Raw genomic sequence first — 22,137 nt, 5'->3', positions numbered from 1 at the left:
GGTTTTACGTGAATACGTCTGCATTAGCGGGTGATATTTTCTTTGGGATATGGGAATGAAATGAAAGTAACGAAATGGATACATGGCTTTTATTTAGCACAACAAATATACAGAGTCTTAGCTGGTAATCGATGACAATTTTGTTTAGCATTGGTCTATGGTAAGAGAAGTAAGACACGAAAGGCATAACTGAGATGTTAATGTTTCTTACGAACGTCAAGTCTATAGTAGTGTTGCCCAGTGTTGTAGGCGTCGTTGGCACATACTGCAGACGGAACTCGCGTTGCATGAATTCAACCAGAGACTGGTTGCGTCGTACGTCGATGTTGAAGTCCCCCGTTAAAACGATCGGAGTTTCCGTGTCGGGTAAGAAGTTGAGAAAGATTTTCTTAACGCTCTCCAAATATTGCATGAGCGATCGATACAGACAGAATTCAACCGACGCATTCGGGTGTAAGTATAGTAAGTATTCGTGTGATCGTTGATTAGGCGCCCTTTCCGATGATATGCGTTGCATGTATTTCCTCTTGGCTTTTCGGTTAATATGGGCCGACATCAGAAAGTTTAAATTTTTCACGACTTATTTTTGATTTGTCACCAACAAATATTTTACAAAGTTCACTTTCATTGCTTAAATCGACAGATCTAGTCGAGATCTTTCGTTTGGCACCAAAATCAGCGCGCTAGCACATCGGAGTCGCGAGATATACTGCCCGGAAATTTTCGCCCACGCCCAAAATGGCCGTCAGTCGCCGCGGCCCCCCACCCGCGCCTCGCGCATGCGCGGCGCCAACTCAAGGTCATGCTCGCATCGTAGTTGTATACCCGATCGAACAACACCACATTTATTTCAATCGTGTTATTAGTCACGAAGTTATAGTGTCGGAATGGATCACACTGCAAACGTTACATCGCCGTTTCCGTCCTGGTATCCCATATGTCGGTCTGATTTTAAAGACGTATTCACGTCATAAAAGCTTTGCCTTTTAATTTGTATTACGTATCATTATTCAAGGATACAAAGTGTATTTTATACATCATAAATATGGGTATGATTTGAGGTTCTCACGGCTTCGACTATGAAGATGGCTGTCTTCTGGGTTATTGCGCTGTTTAGTGTGGCTGAACTTTAGTAAATCTCTACCAGCCATCTTCGTAAGTATGGGTGGACCAAATTCCAAGCTGTTTTAAATTAATATAATTAATGTGTAGAAAACTGGAACTTATTGATTGCATCATCAAAACTTTGACCTTCGGACGTGTAAATATTGTATGGAGTGGCCGAAAAGTCACGCAACCCATTAAATAAGTAATTATAAATGGTTTAAAAATTGGTTTCTACGATTCGAAGCACAGATATTTGTGGTTAGTTAACTCCGCGCAGAGTTTAGCTTGTCTGAAGTGTCCGTGGCTCGCGACAGTGGCGTGTGAACAGTCTGGGCACGAGTATGTCTTTTTAACATGGACGAGTCATTACGTACGTTGCCCAGTAGACTGACTGAATGCGCATTTTAATCCTTTGGGGCCAAAGCGCGTCTGAATAAAGTTTACGAACTCAGTCGCACCGAAAAGAAAATGCCGCACTTTACCATTACAAAGATCAACTAGTTAACACCGTTTACAGAAATAATATTTTTTGTGAGAATTTTAGAAACTTTAAAAATAGAAAATGCATAATTATTTAATTCTTAAATAAAATGGTACAGGTAGTTAATGATTCGTATTTAAAGTAATAAAGTCTGTGCCAATTAATCGACCGCATTTGTATTATTGAAGCATTTCCGTGATTTGCAGAGTGTAGAGGTTTTTGTGTTTCGGTATAATAAGTAATGGATCCTGCAAGCAGAGACTCTTATACGTGGAGATGGCGCCATGTACATTATGAAATGTCATCCTTCCGAGGCATAGAAGGAGAAGACTGTGTGCAATGAAAGTGCAAGTTTTATACAACGGTATTCGTAAATGTCAGATGACCATAAAGAATAAATCACGAAATAAGAACCTTCCTACTTCCAGCTCCTGACAGTAGCATCGAGAGCAAAAGCTTGCTTATACTTGTTTTGCCACATCATGTTATAATCCAAAGAAAGAAAATGTGTCGTCAAATCATGTACATTTGCAGACGAGTTTAATATGAAAGAAATTCTTCAAGGAGACAAACACTAACATACTTCAGGACTCCACACATTAACCTTTATACACTAGTGGTAAATATATATACCACCTAAAATGACTATCTTCTGGGATGTTGCGCCGTATTGTCTGGTAGAAATTTACCGACGTTTCAGAGGTCCTCGCTACCTACATCATTCTAGAAGATGTCATCTTTATAATCGCCGCTGTAGCAACACTAGTAGCAGTGGAACCTGTTGAAGAATTGCTATCTTCAAGGTGAAAGTCATATTCTTCAAGATGGCAACTGCAGTGTATACCGAAACGTTGGTCAGTATTCAACATTCGACGCGGCTCACACCCGAAAGCCGAAGGTACTCGTTAAACCAACGACCAAGAATCATCTGCTTCTGTTGACTCGTGCATGTAGTATTTCGTAAGTTTGAACAATAGTTCTAAATTCGTCTTAACAGAATACATTTTAAAACGTCTGTCTAATGCCGAGGTTAAGAATGAGTAGGAGCTATACCACCACCACCACCACCCCCCCCCCCCAAGTGCCTACATGATGTGTAGCGGGACAGTTTACTTTAATTTTACTCTTTAAGCGTCCGGCTTACAAGATCTGTTCTTTCTGCTGTAGCTTGATCATGCTACACACAAATGCAACACGGGGTAGTTCAGTTAATGACTGAATGACCGGAAATTTGATTCCCAGCAAGGGAAAAATATCTTTCCTGTTGGTAACAATGTCAAGACTGGATTTGAAGTCCACCCAGTCTCTTATCCAGTGGATATGGCGTGTCATTTAGGCCAGGAATAATGCGGACGGAACGTCAAACTGACCTCTCATATCCATGTACTGGCATACTGTGCTGTTTTACTTTTTGACCTAAATACGTCTATGAGGAAGGGTCATTCGGCAAAAAAGTGTTACGAAAAAGGGAAACGAAAAAGTGTTACGAAAAAGTGTAACTTCATTGTTATGTTACCTAAGGAACCTCATCTGTTTACTAATTCAAGTTCAGTATTCAAGCATTTTTGTTACCTAGGAAACTTCATCTGTTTACTCGGCATTGTTGTTACCTATAAACCATTACATTACATTACCTTACATTACATTACCTTACATTACATTACCTTACCTTACATTACATTACCTTACATTACATTACCTTACCTTACCTTACATTACATTACCTTACCTTACCTTACCTTACATTACCTTACCTTACCTTACATTACATTACATTACCTTACCTTACATTACATTACATTACCTTAGAACGCTGGCCTTGAATCCTGGGCTCTCGGGTTCGATTCCCGGCGGTGCCCGAATTTATAACTTGTGTTGGGCAAGGCCGTGGTCTAGGCAACACGGTGTTTTCCTCCGGGAGCTTCCCCGGTTTCTCTGTGGCATCCCAACAATTACTCCATTCACACACAGAAGAAGGCAATGGCAAACCACTTCTGGATCATCTGCCAAGAACGTATATGATCAGGTCTCAGTCCGAGAAAAGGATGGAAGGATCCTGTTCATATGGACCTGTCGTCAGACAGAACACTAAATAATAATAATACATTACATTAGCTTACCTTACATTACATTACCTTACCTTACCTTACCTTACATTACATTACATTACGTTACTTAACATTACATTCAGCTACCACAGACCCATTTTAAGCGTAACTAATTCAAGTTGATTAAGCAAAGTCTTAATCAAACTCATCTCAATTGTGAAACATGTATAAAGGAAATATTTAGAATAAAGCCAATATATAAACTTCCTTTCCGTATAGACGTATTTACGTCAAATTCTCCGGAACCATGGTTCCACTACCACTTTTTAACTCATAAATAACTGTGTCAGTTGACAAAAGAAAGTCCCGAATCTGTAATATAAGTTTCTTATTGACATATTGCATCTCCTTCCAACTACGTAACTATTTTGACTTTATTCCAATGCTTTTTTACAGTTGTAAAGGCGAGTAAGGCCATCCAAAAAGGGCGGACGTTACACTGTCGTCAAAATGTGTAAATGTGTGCGTAAAGCGTGTAGCGTAACCTCCAGGTATTATGCTGTTGTTCTTGGACACAAAAACAACTTTGCCGTTTACTCACATGTAAGTATAATTTGGAGATAATGTCACATCGCCTTAAGTTCTATCGTTTGCGTTTCAGAAATGGAAGTACAACTAATTCCAATTAGTAAAGAAACTTATCGCCTTTATGAAATCCGAATGTTCATTACACAAGACACTACTACTTTTTAACATCCTGAGCTAGAATAATCTGGTCCACACCCCATCCTGTTTTTTACGACATCCCCCCATGTACTCCTAGGTCTTCCAAGGAGGCTCTTTCTTTCAGGTTTCCGGATTAATTTTTTTTATTTCTTGCCTTGCGTGCTACATGTCCCATATGTTATCCGTCTTCATGTGTTCACCCTAATAATATTAGGCGAATAATGACGATTATGAATACGTAATATTTCCGATTCCCTGTTAAGTTGATCTCCGTTAGGTCTAGATATTATCTTAGGAACTTTGTTCTAGAATAACCTCATTCTGTGTTATTCTCGTAGGAAGAGGTTCTCATATTTTACACTCATAATAGATACAGTGACATCTTAATATAACTTAATACGTATTTAGGTGTTAAATAGTTGAAGAAAACACAAAATATTCTGAGCTAAACAGTAACAAATATTTATCGAATTCCATCTGTTTTTAACTTATCCGTAAATGCAATTTTGGAAACCTTTGTCAACATCATGCTTGTAGCATGCAAAGGAAGTGATTAGAAACCTGAGGGGAAAAGACCAATTGGAGTATTGAGGCATAGGCGGTTGATAATATTAAAGTGGGTGTCAAGAAAATTAAATTGGAGGATATAGACTATATTCTTCTGAGTTAGGACAGGTTCCAGTGGCGGTTTACTTTGTCCACGGTAATATAATTTCTGGTTACATAAAAGCCGAGCAATTTCTTGATTATCGAATCGTTTATTAGCTTTTCAATGAGACTGCTCCATTGAGTTAACAAGGTTTATATCAATATTATTTTAAACGGCTTTAGGCTTGTAACTTTGTGTCTGAGGTAATGGATAATTTACATTTGCTGTACAAAAATTAGGGTTTCAATATATGCCTAATGGATAGATCTTAATACTAACATGGCCGAAAGATATCGATTTAGCACATAATTTCCACGTCACGAGACCTTAAATTAAGGCATAACATTAAATGCCGGCAGTGAATGTGTTCATAGGTTCTGCGCCTTCCCGTCATAAAGGTAAGGGGTCTGTCAGGTTCTTCTTTCCATCTCCTAAACTTCTTCCACTTTCGTGTCTCATCTTGTAATCGCCGTTACCACTTTTTCTTCTTCTCAACTGATCTCTTTTCGTCCTGATCACATACCATATCATCAACATAATCACCACTTCATCCTCACCTGGCTCTGTCATGTCTATCTGTGTTTTCACAACAGCAGTTTTGTCCCACATCTCATTTTTCTTCTGTTTATGAATTTATTGCTTTTTTAAACATGTTGGTCGGCAAAGGATCGTTCGTAATGCCGTCCATGGAATCTATGTCGACAAATTCTCGAGAGGAGTTGAGCGATGCATATCTCTCGATGTTGATAGTAAATACACAGCCTGTTTCTTGCGTAGACGCAGTCACAATGCAGCAATTCGTCTTACAATCTGCGCCTTTCGCACTAGTCGTCTGAGGGAACAAAGAACAAACCTTTGGAGTCGGGAGAGCCCCTGATCTTTCCTTTGTACAAGGATCGACCGACAGTCAGTGTATTTTCCTATCGCTCCCACAGTTTTAACAGCGTCCTCACCACCAAACTTTATGCAATATGCCTAGCTCTTCTGTTCGTCCGCCACCATCTTATCTGCACAAATTCCTTAAGCGCTTTACAGTGTCTCAGTGGCCACTCTCCTGACCATCCCATCGTTGTTGAGATCTGTTGTGTTTTGTTGGGCACCTGAGCACTGGTTCGCTGGCAACAGGGCAGCCTTGGACGGAACGCTGGTCTCTGATAGATATTTCGACTACGATGTTCGTATCTTCTTACATCGCGCTATTCTTTTCTCGTGGCAATACGGGAAGAAAATTGCGTAAGGTGCTGCCATCTGTGCGGAAGTGGCTATCGTCTTTCACTGTCGTCAGGTAGGAGGAGTCACACTGACATGCCTCCGAATCGGTCACAAGCATTTTTCACTTTGTCATTTGGTGCGTGATGAACCAGCGCCTGTCTGTAGGAACTTACGACCTGTCAAAATTAAAATTAAACTTAAGTTTCAATGGAACCCCGTTATATTTTACGAGTCCTAACTCCACGTACAGACCCCTCTACAGCCTTGCCGGCAGTCTTGTTACGGGCTTATTAATTATCAAGTCACTCGTCTTTGAGCATAGATGCACTGCCAGGCCTTTCTACAGTTGGGCAGTTTTAAGTTTAATCGAACACAGCTAACTAACTAACTAACTAGATGGCTTACCGAACCCGAAGGTTCATCACCGAATTAACCAAAGCCCTCCACCGGACCCTGTCCTGGGCCAACAAAATCCAGTTTCCTTCAACTCCTATCTCCCATAGATCCCGCCTGAGATTATCCTCCCATCTACGTCTAGGTCTCCCCAGCGGTCTCTTCCCTTCAGGTTTCCCAACCAGTACCCGGTGCACACCTCTTGTCCCATCCATGCGCGCTACATGTCCCGCCCATCTCACTCTTCTCGACTTAATCACCCTCACAATACTGGGGGAGCAGTACAGATTTTTAAGCTCGTCATTGTGCAGTTTTCTCCACGCCCCATCGTCTTCCCTCTTAGGCCCAAATATCCTCCTCAACACCCGATTCTCAAACACCTGCAATCTGTGTTCCTCCCTCTGAGTGAGAGACCATGTTTCGCACCCATACAAAACAACAGGCAAGATTATTGTTTTGTATACTTTAATTTTCAGGTTCTTAGAAATCAGACGGGAAGACAAAATATTTTGGACTGAGAAGTAGCAAGCATTTCCGGAATTTAGTCTCCTCCTAACTTCCTCACAAGTATCATTTTGATTTGTTATTGTTGTTCCCAAATATTTGAACTTTGTAACCCTTTCAAAGGATTTATTAGCTACCCTAAGATAATTTTGCCCGCCTGTCTTCTGATGACGAGATACTAACATGTACTTAGTTTTTTCTGAATTTACTTCCAGCCCCACTTGTCTACCAGCCTCTAGTAAAACTTCTGCGTTCCTCTTTATTGTATTTATATCGTCCCCCAATAAATTAACATCATCAGCATATGCCAATAGCTGATGTGTCCCGTTCAATTGCAAACCCTCCTGCCTACCTTGGACCTTCCTGATGGCGTATTCTAGCGCAAAGTTAAAGAGCAAGGGAGACAAAGCATCTCCTTGTTTTAGACCGTTCTTGATGAGGAATGTCTCAGATACATATTTACCTACTCGAATTTTGCTGCAGGTTTCATTTAAGCACATTTTTATTAGACCCACTAGCTTCTTTGGTATACCAAATTCAATAAGAATATTATATAGCACTTCTCTCTTCACAGAGTCATAGGCTTTTTTGAAATCTATAAATAACTGATGTACAGTCCCACCGAACTCCCATTTTTTCTCTAGTATCTGACGAATGCAAAAGATCTGATCAATCGTTGATCTGTTTCGTCTGAACCCACACTGATGATCCCCAATAGTTTCATTCGCATATGGGGTTAATCTTGCCAAAAGAATGTTGGATAGAATTTTGTATGAGGTTGATAGCAGCGATATTCCTCGGTAATTACCACACTCAGTCTTGTCCCCCTTCTTATAAATAGGAATAATTATGGATTCCTTCCATTGATGTGGCATCTCTTCCTTATCCCAAATTAACTGAATAAGCTTATGGATCCTCATATGCAACCCTTTGCCACCTGCTTTAATTAATTCGGCCGGAATCTGATCAATTCCTGGAGATTTATAACTTTTCAACTTCCCAATGGCTAGTTCCACTTCATCTAAGCTAGGTTCTGGCACCAACAGTTCAGCTGTATGCATTTTAATCTGTCTAATATCACCAGTATTATGAACATTTAAGAGCTCGCTAAAGAAATTTTTCCACCTATTCACAATTTTTATTGGACCTGCAAGCAAATTGCCACTATCATCCTTTACCAAATTAGTCTGGGGTTGATATCCTTTCTTAAAGTTATTAATGCCTCTGTACAGGTCTCTGATGTTTTTTTCCTTATTATTTGTCTCAAGTTCAGCAATTTTGCCCTTCAGGTATTCCCTTTTCTTAGTCCTAAAGGTTCTACTAGCCTCACGTCTCACGTTACATAGATTATCCGCATTTGTTTTGTTTGGGTTCTGCAACCATTGAAATTTTGTTTGCTTCCTTCGATCTATTAATTTTGAACATTCTTCATCAAACCACGGTTTATTTTGCTTTCTCCTGTAGTATCCTAGTTTCTCTTTTGCTGAAATTTTGATGCAGTTTCTGACATTTTCCCACTCCCTGTTGATGTCCACACTTTCATTATCCTCATTTGTCTCTAAAATTTGAAACCTATTCGAAATTTCAACTTGATATTGTTCCTTTGCCTCTCCCTCACTTAATTTTTTCAAATCAAATCTTTCTGTGTCAAAATTTTGTTTAGTTCGTCTACTTACTGAAAGCCGCTCCCTCACTTTTGCTACCACCAGATAATGATCAGTGTCGCAATCTGCTCCTCTGAATGATCTCACATCAATTACATTTGTCTGCCTTCTCTTATCTACTAAAACATGATCTATTTGATTGTGTGTTCTGCCATCTGGGGAAGTCCAAGTGTATTTATGAACATCACGGTGTGGAAATTTTGTACTTTTTACAATTAAATCTTTTGACGTAGCGAAGGTCACTGCTCTGACGCCATTATCATTACTAAGTGCATGGAGACTCTCGCTGCCTATTGTGGGTTTGAAGACATCCTCCCTCCCAATTTTTGCATTGAAATCTCCTAGCAGAATTTTCATGTGATACTTGCCAAATGTATCAAATACTGATTCCAATTCTTCATAAAAGCTATCCTTGATATCATCGCTTTTGTCTTCAGTTGGGGCATGAACATTAAGGACAATGATGTCGCACCAACGTCCTTCCAAAATTACGTAAGACAACCTGTCACTAACAAATTCTACTCTCTTAACTGCTGCCCTAATTCTGCTATGAACAAAAAAACCCGTCCCTAGCTGATGATTGTCATTCCCCTTTCCATAGAAAAATGTAAAATTGTCCACTGGGATCGTGCCCTCCCCCTCCCATCGCACTTCCTGCACTGCCACTAAGTCTAACTTATAATTACCTAATTCCCTACACACTGATTTCAGTGCCCCAGCCCTATAGAGGCTCCTAATGTTCCAGGTACCAAATCTCATGTCCTTTTTCAATTGCCGTGGTCGTGCCAAAGAGTCCGTCCTGATCCGAGGCTTGGTTGATTTTTTCGTAACACATATTTTTTTTAAAGGTGAAAGGTTGTTAGCCCTACACCCAACCCCCAACCTGGAGGACCAGGGTATCACTCTTAGTCTAGCGCATCTCCTTAGACCTGTCCGGCTTGGGTGACCCTACCATGAGCCGAAGCTCAGGCCGGCATAGCCCTAAGGGTCATTTGAGCACGCAAGCCTCCTCACCCGGCAGATTGCCTTCGACAAGGTGGTGATACCTTCGAGAAGGAATCGAACACAGCTACTTTTCGATAACAAGTTTGTTTTATTTTGAAGCCCATTGTCAAGGTCTCTATATAGCCATATGCAAGGTTATTCTTGTTGTCATTTGCTGATGGTTAGTTACCTTTAATCGTAGTTCGGCGTCCTGCTTTGTGCATGCAAGTCAACCATAAAGGTGTCTGTGACGTCATCGATGCTAATCTGCCCTCAAGTGTTTATAGGCTCAAATAGTCAGAGAAGCTGACGCTCCACTAAACCCACACACACTCGAATAGAAAATTAACCCGAACCTATTACGTAGCTACATAAAATGACGTCATACGGGATGTTTAGCTATAATTTTTATTCTTGTGTTCAGTTCTGTAGAAGTAGGTCAGTATTAATTGCCCTTGGAATTTTCTCATAAAATATGACGGTAAATAGAGATAATGGTTATAAAGGATTTGAATAAATAAGAACATTGAAGGAGTACGTCTACAGACAGCAAGCAAAATGTATTCAGTACCAGCCGATGACAAGCATCGCGTCGAATCGTTGTCCACTCACAAACCTTGGTTTGTTTCCAGTGTCGTTCGACTATAATATTTTCCCTTTTCTTGTTTAGGCCTATTTATTGGATGTGGTATTTGTATCAGGAAGACAGAGACAACTGAAAGAACCTGCAGTTCGTAAATAGAACTATTGAACATGCTGTAAAATGGGATACATAAAGTATAGCTCCAACCATGATGTAGGCAATGTATGAGAAATCGAAGGATTGTGATTTGGAGACGAATGTGTGATCCGAAACTAAAACGAGTGAAGAACGGGCATAATAATAATATTAATACTCATTTCACTCTCAAAATCTGTTCTTTGTTTCACCTCCCCCTTTTCCTTGTTAGTTTTCGAAAGAAGAATTTTTGTATGTGAAGTTTGAACTTGTAATGGGACTGGGGTAAATATTTGTGTTCATTGGTAACTTACAGAGACCCACACTTGTCATTTGCATGTCGGTTATCTGGTCTGAGGCAACGTTGTATGACGGGTTTTGTCGTAAATCTGTAGCTAATGATATACCCTATTGAAAAGTATGTATGACTACAATTTGCGTCCATACAATAAACACGTCATCTGTGCCAATGTGTTATTGATCCTGTTTACGAATCACTTGCTTTGTGCTGCCATCTAGCAAAGCGCAGAAGTATTACAAATAACATACCTCGGCAGTATGATCGGTATTAATATTTACTTTGCACACTAACCTTTCATTTTAAATTTCTGTTGTCTGATCGCATATAGAATGTCCTCACCCTTCCTTATTCTGGAACGAGTTTTGGATAACTTGAATTGAAGCACATTTCTTATTCATTGTGTACGATTTATTTTATCCGAAGGTAGAGAAACGTAAATATCGAATGTAAACCATGAAAATTACCTGCAATAGACAAAAAACAAATACTGCACAAAGAGCTGTATCGATGTTTGTTGCCTTTTCTCACATACTTTGATTCCGTGCTGAGCTTCTTAGAATTTGTCTGAGAAGGAACTGCCTGCAACAAATAGGAGAGAAATTGTGTATGCGCAGGATGGAATACTGCTTCGTATTCGGGAGGCCACGTGCTCAAGTCTCGGCCAGGAGACCGTATATCCTCACTGAAGTTATGGTGGCTTTGTTCGGACTCTCCAGTGACATGCAATGATAGTACCTAAAATTGGGTTACGATCGGTTACTTCCATAACCTAACAATTCATCATTCATTGATCATCATCACATTTGATAGTCTGAGTTATCGGCAGCATCGTAAGATGAACCACAAATAAAAAATAACCAATAAAATAAAGAATTCAAAAATAAATTGATGCGAGTCCCCAGTGCACAGTTTTCACTTGCCGGAGAAGAAGCGTAACTTATTTTTATCCCTCCACTATCGTCACTTGATGACACGTTGTCTGGTTATTAACGTCAGCACGTCACTACGTCAGTTTGAACGAGTCGAGGTGACCCAGTAGCCTCTGCCTCCACACCAGGTGTGGGGCTCACCCGGCCTTTTATCCAGTGGGAGGCGGGGACAATTTCCCATGAGGCAGAGCGCGGCCGCGACGTGATGCTGACAGCTCACCCCATCTGACACGGAAGAGAGTATTTAAAAACATATGAGCGTGTGAAATAATACCAAATAAATGTTCAGTCTATACAGGACATGCATACTCACATAATGTGTCCAACTAAACGTTAAATTAATTTAAACAAACGCCAAAACTTTCATAGGCACCTAGTTAAATTTAAAAATTTCTTATACGTTTTGTAATTAATGTTCTGATCGTGTCAAGAGGTTCCCCTCGTAAAGGAACGCTTTTCAAGCATAGCTAAATTTCCTTGTTTCCCAAGAAAACACGATGTTTTTATCGATTAGGTACGTAGTCTTTGGACAACCCTCTGAGCGACAAAGGTTGGGAATGCGAAAGGCGACGGTGATAATTTATCTAACACAGAGATGCTATTCAAAGAGAAGAGGCGTGGAGAGATATGGACCGTGTGTCGATTAATCTGCTTGGAAGAGGAGCTCTGTCTCTCCAGCATGGCGTGACAAGCAGACATTTGTTACTCGGAGATGTCCCATTCTTTATTTAAGCACTTCTTCGTTGGTATTTTTTATTTTTTATGGCAACACAATGAAAATTGAATTTCCTTGCCTCAAAAAGATTTAAAAATACGTGCATTTGGAGTTAATCCAAAAGAGAAATTACTATATTCTTCGTTCATTGATTTGTCCACGTCTTCTTCAATTATACGAATACGATTTCAATTCGTTCTTTTAATCCCCTTAAGAATAATCACCAGTCAAAATTCCTCTATATTCTTAATTAGAATTTTCTTTGAAAATATATGACTATTCCCGTAAATTGTACAGTTATCGTAATTGAATTTTCTTTTTAACAACAAAGAAGAAAAGTATCACTGTTGAGACCATTAATTGTAATTACGAATTGATTAGCAAGTAGAGTTTCATTTTCTCCTGTCACACACGATGAGCAGTTACCTTTTGCAACGTAACATATCACATCCTGATCCATTTGTTTTATCACGACACTACAAACAGAATGCGAGTCCTAAAGCTTCATTATCGATACTCAGAAATGTACATATTGTTTAATTCCAATGTAATTTTCTATAGTAGGAACAATACAAGACGTTTCCAATCGAAATAATTGAATGAAATGTCAGGTTCTCATGGCGACGTGTATGAAGATGGCTGTCTTCTGGGTTATTGCGCCGTGTGGTCTGGTAAAACCTTACAGAAGTTTCAGGGATGATTTCTGTCTTCATCTACAGGGCTTTTGTCTTTTGTCTTGTTGCGCCGTCTGGTAGAAGTTTTACGACGTTTCAGAGGTGCTTGCTGCCTCCATCATGATGGCAAAACATTTTTAAACTTCTACAAGACTAAACGAAGACTCAGAAGACAACCATCTTTGAAATAACCGAATTTTTCCTGCTTTAATTCTCTTGTTTTGATTCCTAATTACGTAATTATTGTTTTCTTCTTCATATTTAATAAACTTTTCTGAAGAATTGCTTTTTAATTTAGTTTATAATTTGATATATTTGTGCGTATTTTAACGGGCGGCAGTTCCCACTGACGGATTTGACCAAAAATAATATTTTCATGACAAGTCTTATTAAAGATCTTCACTTACGACTCGTTTTCAAACACTACGGAATTCATAGTCGCTATGGACTTATGAACTTCCGTTATATCCATGGGACGTTGTAGGTTAAACAAGAAGAAACGCGAAACTCGAACGTGAAAAATTTTCCATGGTGCCAAATAAATACTGATTATAAAGTACACACTTTCTTCATAATCAGAACACATCGCATTTCTGTGGCGGAAAGCCAAAAGTTGGTATGGGTAAAAATGTAGTTTTACATTTCAGAAGTTAAACAGAAAAGATGCGTTTTTCATCAGTTATATTATACGGTTCACATGAAATAAATTTTAAAAAAGTTAAGAAGAGCTGGTAGAGTGTATGCCTACGGTCCTGACGACCTGGGTTTGGTTCCCAAGTAGACTTTTTTAATCATCAGGCCTCTAATGGATGTGGATGCCGCAAAATGTCATCTACATTTTAAGTCTTCTAATGTGCCTTCTCTCTCTTTCTCTTTCTTTCTGTATTCACATTATAGAGCATTAGTGAACATTTGTAATGATTTCAGTGTTAATGACATTTAGTCATATAATATTTCGGGAAACTCTAGTTGTTCCATATACGATTTTGGTTGTAAAATCTTAATCGCGTCTTCACGTGAAATTTCATTAGTTTAACATTCTTTATTTCACTTTAACTTTGAAATATTGAAGCCGGAGAGGGGAAAATGTTGTTTCTACATTTATAGAGGATTTCGTCTGTCTGAAAGGTAAGATTTTTGTCTGCTGAAACAGACATTCCAGACATAAAATTGTCATTCTTTGTGATATATATCTACGCATTTCCTCTTAAGAAATTTATACTATTCACTTTTTTCTGTGATATTTGTGGTATCAACATTTTACCCATAGATTATATGTCTTGCTTCGTGAAATATTATTTCGTTAGAGTTGGCTCTATCCAAGCTGTAAACATACTTTGCATTGTTTCGAAAGTATCCTACTTTTAGTTTGCCAGTCAGTGGAAGACGAATGCCAAAAATGTGTTCACTAAATTTCACACAGTTCACTTTTTTATCACAGCGTCGCTACTTTACGTTTTCAGCTTATATGTAGCATATTCAATCTTTAGTATCTAAACGAAACCAGAAAGTCGGATCAATCTTTAAGAATGAAATGAAAAATTTTAGCCAGAAAATATAAAGGGAAGAAATAAATTGAGAGACATAGGCGTAAATAGTAAAATACTTTTAAACAGGTCTTATAAAAATAAGATATTTGAGTCATCTGGCTCCACATAGGGTCCAGTGATGGGCCATTGCAAACGTGGTAATGAGAATTTGTGTTTTATATAGGCGGGAAATTTTTTGAGTATCTGAGAGACCATCGGCATCTCAGAAATTTTTTTTTGTGAATTTGATGTGTCCAGTTCATAAAGTACAGTGTGTTTGTAGACAGTGAAGCCGTGAAGCGAACTTGCGCTTTGGCACGATTAGACGGCTGGAACGTCTGACTCTTTGGGCCGAATCCGTGCTCGCAATATTTCGTTGCAAAAAAAATCTATAACTGATTTGGAACAATCAAAATAATTATCTGATATCTACATTAAATAAATAATCACTAGGACAGGAGATAGTTTTTCTGGTTCTCTATTCGACTGCCTGTCCAATCTACCTTTGTCTCTCTAAACGTCGTAATTAATAATTTCCGGAAGTAATGGAGCTTCGTAGGATTCGATGTTTTCACGGTGGTGAGTCTGAAGATTGCTGTCTTCTGGGTTTTTGCACCGTGTAGTCTAGTAGAAGTTTACCGACTTTTCATCGCCCTGATAATGGAGGCAGCAAGGACCTCTGAAGTGTCGATAAACTTCTACCAGACTACACGGCACAACAATCTTCATGGAACTTCGTTTATATTTAATACAGTTCAATTTGTGTCCAACTTTATCATTCACCTGAACACATAATGTTTTATGATTTAGGGCTGTAATTGCTCCTACAGATTAAATAAATGCGCTGGCAGGGTTTTATACAGAATTCATTCGCTCTATGCCATTATATTTTAGAGCTGGGTGTCAAATACGAGTCTGGGAATCTGCATGAGAGAAAATAAGCAAAATTCCGTAACTAGGACGGTCGTGTTGCGTCGCGACGTGGTCTCGTGCCCAAACACACGTACGTTTACATCGGTAATCCAAACGCAATTAAATTCTTGCTTCAGCACGGCAGATCGGTATCTGGATTAAATGTTGAAATAGAGCATTATGAAATTACCTTATTCCTGGAAGTTGCATTCGTTCAACAGCAAATTTCATCTAAATGATCTCACATTGTAAGTTAGATTGGAGAAGTGAAACCGGATATGGACAAGGTCTACACAGTATCAAGTTCAATTTGAATCGATAGATTAATGTTTATGCAAAAGTGAATTTCCAGTATCTGTCGGTGATATGAGTAAATGCAGGACTGGTATATGAGCTGGATTTATGTAGAAATGAGTGCCTTCTTCTTCGAGAAATATTCGCACAATTAGGGATAATCGAAACAAAATCTAGTTTGGATTGGACAGAAGTTAAAACATTAATTGCTGTTCCTCAGGCAAAAGTATTCTGGGAAAATAATCTTTTTAAGGGCACACAGAAACAAGAGTTGGACAAAGATTTCTTAGTTTTGATTGAAAATTCTTAAGTTGTTATAAGTACATGCTTTAAAAATCGTTTTGAAATATAATTATCGATTATTCTACGGCTTATTGAAAAAATGTTTTATAAATATAACTCGAATTTAAATACAACTAATCGAAGATAGACTGAAAATCGTAAATAATAATAAAATCTTTTGAGACGTCTTTTTTGACATGGCCTTCTGACCATGCACAGACTAATAGTGTGCAATACATTTGAAATTTTAACTGCAATGGGGCGCATGTGCTCTGCGAATGTATCAAATCGGGATTCATTAAGACATTTCTACTTACAATTTGTGTCTGATGTCCTAGAAGAACTTAGAAGGCTAAGCGTCTTACCTTATAGTTAATTTAATTCAATTCAATTCAATTCAATTATTTATTATTAGTGAACTGTATCAACAGCCACAAGGCCAATTACAGATACAGCACAGAGATGAGCACACGAGGAAACGATAGTAGCAAAGAGCTGCAAACTTCTGCTGGATACGCTCCAGTTTGTTGGCATCAGTAGTCGTAATAGAATTCAAAGCGACCGAGACGTACTCGAGCTTGGATCTAACTAAGGTTACATATAACATATACAGGCAATCGAGAGAAGAGAATGGTAATGGTAATACAAATATAATAATCTGAAACACCTTAATAATGTGCTGGTGACATATCTTAACTGAAAGTTAAATTATATACTCACAGAGAAGGTTCGGCGAATCGGTACAAAGGCTGCCCCGGGGGATGCATTCAGATGAAACTAAGGAAATTATATTTTAGCCGCATTAGTCTGTTTAATCGTATCAATTATACTTAAAAAGTCGGATAATAAAAATAGCTTACAACATTTGCGGGTTACAACAAGAACTTCACTATGTGTCCATATAAGTTTTTGGTGACGCATTTCGGCTCAAGGAAGCCATGCTTCCAGATTCCACACAATCAGTGTCTGCTGCAGTCTGATATTTCCAGGAACTTTGAGGTGCTTTCCCATGCACGTTATCTGACTCCCGCTGTGCTGTAGTTTTGTCGGTTAGAATACCAATTTTCACTGAAGTTTGAACTAGCTGTGCAAAATGCAAATGCTTGTTAGGATGCGTTTGCCTTAACACAGGGTCTACAGTAATCTTTTACCAGTGTTTTAATACTATGAAGAAAGCTATTGATTGTTTGTCGATTAATTCATAATCATTATTATAATTCCTGCATATGAGATGTAAGATGTTATTGAACTAATAAATTCATAATAGGAATCTAAACTGAGTGGTATTATTTATTACATATAGCAAGGGAAAACACTTTTTACGTTACCTGTTAGGGTTTAGAGGTCAGCACATTCTTCTCAAACACTTTCAGTTAATTAGTTTTGCTTGTAACAGACCAGGAATTGTAATGGAATTATAAATATATCTAATAAAACAAGATTAAAAATAAACAATATTTTATGACAGTTCCAGGTATCATTCGTATAACTAAATAAAACGTAAGTCCCTATTAATTTTATTATGCAGGGACTGGACTACTGCTCACTCGTTTTACAATTTATATTTCTCACTGTCAATGTTTATGCAAAAAATCACTCATTCAGTATGTGGTACTTATTGGAGAGGGTAGAACTAAAAATATACTGCTTCAGAAGGAAATAAGCTGAAGGATTTAGTTGTGATGGTAGAGGCAGACATTTTAAACTGCTGAATTGACGGGACTCTGATTTTATAAGGAACTGTCAGGAACAGTTTGCTTGTTTTATAAAAGGGTGAGACTTGTTCTCTTGCGGTCGGTGGTAGCGAAGCATAGCACACACCAGAAAGTGTTACAGGAACTCCAGTCTCTAGTTCTGCCAGGAAATCTTTTCAAGAGCTAATTACATCCAGGATGTATTTTTTGTTTATGGATAGCGATAACTTTAGCGGATACGTGTTGAAAAGTGCAGGAGTGTTTATTCAGATAATCACATAGTAATATGGGAATTACTCGCATGTTGTCCAGAGGGAAAGAATAATTGACTCCAGTCGAGGAAATAAATGTTAATTTCACATCACAGTTACGGTGGGTGTGAACAGAATAATTAATAAACTTGTCAAAATTCACTCCTATTGTTAATAATGCGGGATTTATTTGTGATTGAATGTTACGGGTTACTTCGACTTTGGAAAGATTGGAGTGAATACTTCATGATTTACTTTTTTTACTGTCAATAACGAAGTGTTCACATTAAAGATGGCTATCTTCTGGGCGACTCATAGCCCTGATGTTGATGGCAGGAAGCATCTCTGAAACGTCGGTAAACTTATACCAGACTACACGGCGCTACAACCCATGAGACAGCCATCTTCGTACTAGCCGCCGTAAGAACTTAAAATATCCTAGGTATTTGCATTGTTCTGTGCTTTTGACCGAGATCAGCTCATATAAAGTAAAAAAAGAAATTAAGATCATTGTAGACACAGTCATATTTTTTAGTATTAGTGTGTGTTTTAATCTGAGTATGAATTATACAAGGTATTTTCTCTAGAAGCATATTATTGCATACCGTTTTATTTAATAACATCTGTGTACACTGACGTGAATTTAATAAAATTCTGATAGACTGGTCGCTTGGAGTCTTTTCTCTTTCATGACTTTCATATTTTGTTGTTATGAAACGAAAGTCTCAAAGATAATTAAAGGAAAGTTATCCAGTATTCCTGTTTTAAGAGAATCAACAACCTATTTCACTTTTAGACATTTTTCAACGTTTTTAATTTCCTTTTTTAATTACAATTTTATTTCACATGGTTTCGATAATTAAAAACCTGTATCTTCATCGTATAAGAAATCTCTTCGAGGGACTATTTTAAAGAACATAACTGTCGGGTTAATAAATGTCTCTTCTGTTACTGCAGCTGCTGATGGCCACAGGTCCCAGACTGTTTAACTTGTTCGTACGTATTTACGCCCTTCGACGTCCACCATAAAACAGGTTCTTCGTTTTTGGCAAAGGAAGTCTGACGAAACTGTTGTTTTATAAGTGCCCATATATTTACACGTGTACAACATAGGATATGTTACCTGAGAAAGGCCGTGGAGACCTGTAGGGTCCTGTAGGGCGAGGCACAAAGCGGAACCCAGCTAGCAGGATCGATGAAGCCGAGCACACCCTTACGGCGTTCTGCTGGGTACTGACGGTCATTCTGTTTCGACGGTAGATACATAGTCCATGTGAGATCGTGTGGACATAAGTAAAGTAACTAACCACATGGGGCAGAGTCTTTCTTGATAAATTTATAGTACGCCAAGCTAGTGAAGAAATTTGTCTTCTTTTATGGAACACGAAGATTTATTGTCGTGTTACAAAAACCTGCCACAGATCCTATCCTGAACGAGATGAGTCCACTCAGCTTCTTAAGATCCTATTTCTTAAGACCGATTCAATTATTATCCTCTCATCCACAGGAACAAATGGAGGTTTTCCTTCGGTTTTTCTAATAGTAATGGTGTAAACCTATTAATTTGTCATCTTACCTCTGCGTTCACCTAAGTACTTTTCTGTAACACTGCTTTTCGACGCAGTACAATCTACGCTACTGACAACGTCGTTAAATAAGCCACAAATAAACATATATATATAAATAAGTAAACACCCTTTGATGTAATTACTTCGACATCGAGAATAAGAATAGGCTATGTAAAACTTCGAAAGTCTGTATTTTTGTTCCAGTTAGAAGGTGAATTTCATTGTAGAACGATTGTCTCGTTCCTAGAAAGCAAATGATCCTCGTCATATTTAAACCTCATCCAATGCCTTTTCATAATCAGTAAACTAAATGTTATTAGTCTTAAAATTCAATTCACTTCTTTTTAGTACAAATTGTCTCAACAGAAATTGCACTGTGTATATAAATTTACTTTGTTAAAAACATAATGGATGCTCTTTTGATGTCTTGTTTATCGATGGAGTAATAACTGTGCCAGCATTTATTCCTAAGTCTTTATTCCGAGTTGTTGATCCTGTGAAGCAATCCGTCTCATTGCTGAAGGTTTCGATTCTAAAAAGTTATCATGCCGCATTCTGTCTGGAAACTGAGTGGAATTGGGGGGGAAGGGGGGAGGGGGGCTTCGACCTAGACGATCTGAACCTGCACTTGTTTTGATTTCTAACCTTTGACTTGTCTGACTGAGTTGCAATTCTATACTTATCGCGTATCATCTCCTGAAGTGGAAGATATATGAATTATACGAAAATCTTTCTACCATAATATTTTGTTTGTCTCTGTCAGCATATAATATGTCAGTGCTGTCGATTTTATATACACATCTGGAATATTAAGCAAACAATACGAACTCTCAAATATTTAACCATTATATGAGTTCCATTGTTAGAAACCCGCGAATAGTTTGCTTAAACTGTTGAAACACGCTCTGAGTATTTATTTTACCGAATTTCTCGAACACAAAATAATTGAAACCAAGTGATCTGTGATTCTAAGCCACGTATCTTCTGCGTAGAATGGAAAATTTTCACAAAAATAAACTAAATAACTTTGGGCAAGGTTATCACACATGGTTCACTACTGAATACATTTAAAACTCGAACTAAGAAGGCATATCTTCTTAGAGATGTGATAACAGGCCTATAGGCTAAAATTAGTGTTGATACGATGCGAGAATCAGATTATGTGTATGCAAATCTGTAGTAACAGAAAGTTCAAAGTTACATTTTTAACTTTATATTAGGTTCATTTCTGCTAGGAAAGCAGCCTTATGAGACGACTCCTAGATTTTGTGCGCACGTCTGCGTGTGTCTTTTATAGATAATTTTCATATCGTGGGGGAAGTTAAAGAAGGTATTTTTCTAATCATCGGAAACCGATGATTGTATGCACACAGAAAGTACAACACATTTAGGAAAGTAGTCGCTATTTACTCTGAAAATCACACAAAACTCATAAACACATTCTATGGGCAATTCAACGGATCTACGAAATAAAATGTCGAAAATACGTGAAACGGTAAGGTAATCACGTGAAATCGGTTTTCATCATCGTCAGTTGCGCTATAACCCTTTTCGGGTCTTGGCTTCCTGAGAGGTTTCCTGGTCTTGAAGTGTGCATTTATGAGCAGCACAATTTCTACTCAATCCCGATTTGACTGCCAGAGCCATCCAGCAGTGAATCTGGAGACTTGGGTGAGAAATGGCTGCTGAATTTTGCCTACGAAACATCTCGTGTGAAATCGGTTTTATTTTTGTAAAAATTAAACTTACAGTTTGAATATTCCTTAGAGATGACTGAAATAGCTGTGATTAACGTGAGAAATAAAGTAAACCGGTTTAGATTTAAAAACTTAAATGGGTAGTAACATCAATAAACGAGAAAGAGTTAGTAATCGGTGAATCTGTGGATTTCTAGCCCCTTTAAACTATAGCAGCTTATTAAAACGGCTTCTTTTCGACCTCGCAACTCATACCTTAGCTTTGCTGAAGTACTACAGGAGAGAAACAGTCCCTAATTAAGAAAAAAATAGGGAATCTGCTTTTGCCTTAGCAGTTCTGGTTTGTCAGAATGTGACATTTGCCAATGGTGTCAGTGGCTTCAAAGGTTTATGGGTTAATGACCTTCTCCTGAGGGGTGTCTGACTGGGGCCAGTGTCATCGCCCAGGGATCTCTCACGTGGTCGCGTGACTATGGATGGAACTGACTAAGGGGGCACCTCACCCAGTAACTTCCGCGCTCAAGAAAGCATGTAGGTCTTCTTGTAAAGTGTCTGTTATTGATGTCGGAACTGTATTCGATTGAAATCTATCGACATATTATAGCAAAACTCACCTATATAAAATTTAGTAAAAAAACTTAAAGCGGTTATCGTGTTGTTACATGCACACAGACGGATAAATAGACATCACAAAGCTGACAACCGATTTTTTTGTAGCGTTTGGTTGCGAACGCTTTCTAAAACAACTGATCTCAACTGTGCAGTCTACAACTCTTGTGACAATGAATAATTGTACTTTACGGAC

At 38.4% G+C, this 22,137-nt stretch overlaps 2 long non-coding RNA genes across 2 annotated transcripts in view; one reads left to right on the top strand and one right to left on the bottom strand.

The window, feature by feature from the left end:
• The window catches only part of LOC110835884 (uncharacterized), a 95,798-nt gene extending 91,409 nt beyond the window's left edge, over window positions 1–4,389 (top strand). The window contains exon 3 of the long non-coding RNA XR_015534740.1: window positions 4,093–4,389. This is a non-coding gene — a long non-coding RNA (uncharacterized LOC110835884). The remainder of the gene's footprint in view (window positions 1–4,092) is intronic.
• Window positions 4,390–4,479: 90 nt separating this feature from the next.
• Window positions 4,480–19,388, bottom strand: LOC110835886 (uncharacterized). The gene is made up of 3 exons (XR_002545073.2): window positions 19,191–19,388; window positions 11,252–11,366; window positions 4,480–6,399 (listed from the first exon to the last, which is right to left on the bottom strand). It is a non-coding gene; the product is annotated as an uncharacterized LOC110835886 (long non-coding RNA).
• Between the last annotated feature and the right edge of the window lie 2,749 nt (window positions 19,389–22,137).

This window comes from Zootermopsis nevadensis, unplaced genomic scaffold (genome assembly GCF_977971745.1).
Source record: "Zootermopsis nevadensis isolate Lab colony 2312 unplaced genomic scaffold, Znev_1.0 Znev_ptg000011l, whole genome shotgun sequence".
NCBI classification, from domain to species: domain Eukaryota; kingdom Metazoa; phylum Arthropoda; class Insecta; order Blattodea; family Termopsidae; genus Zootermopsis; species Zootermopsis nevadensis.
Note: the sequence above shows the minus strand (reverse complement) of the source record. Positions and strands in the feature narration are given on the sequence as shown.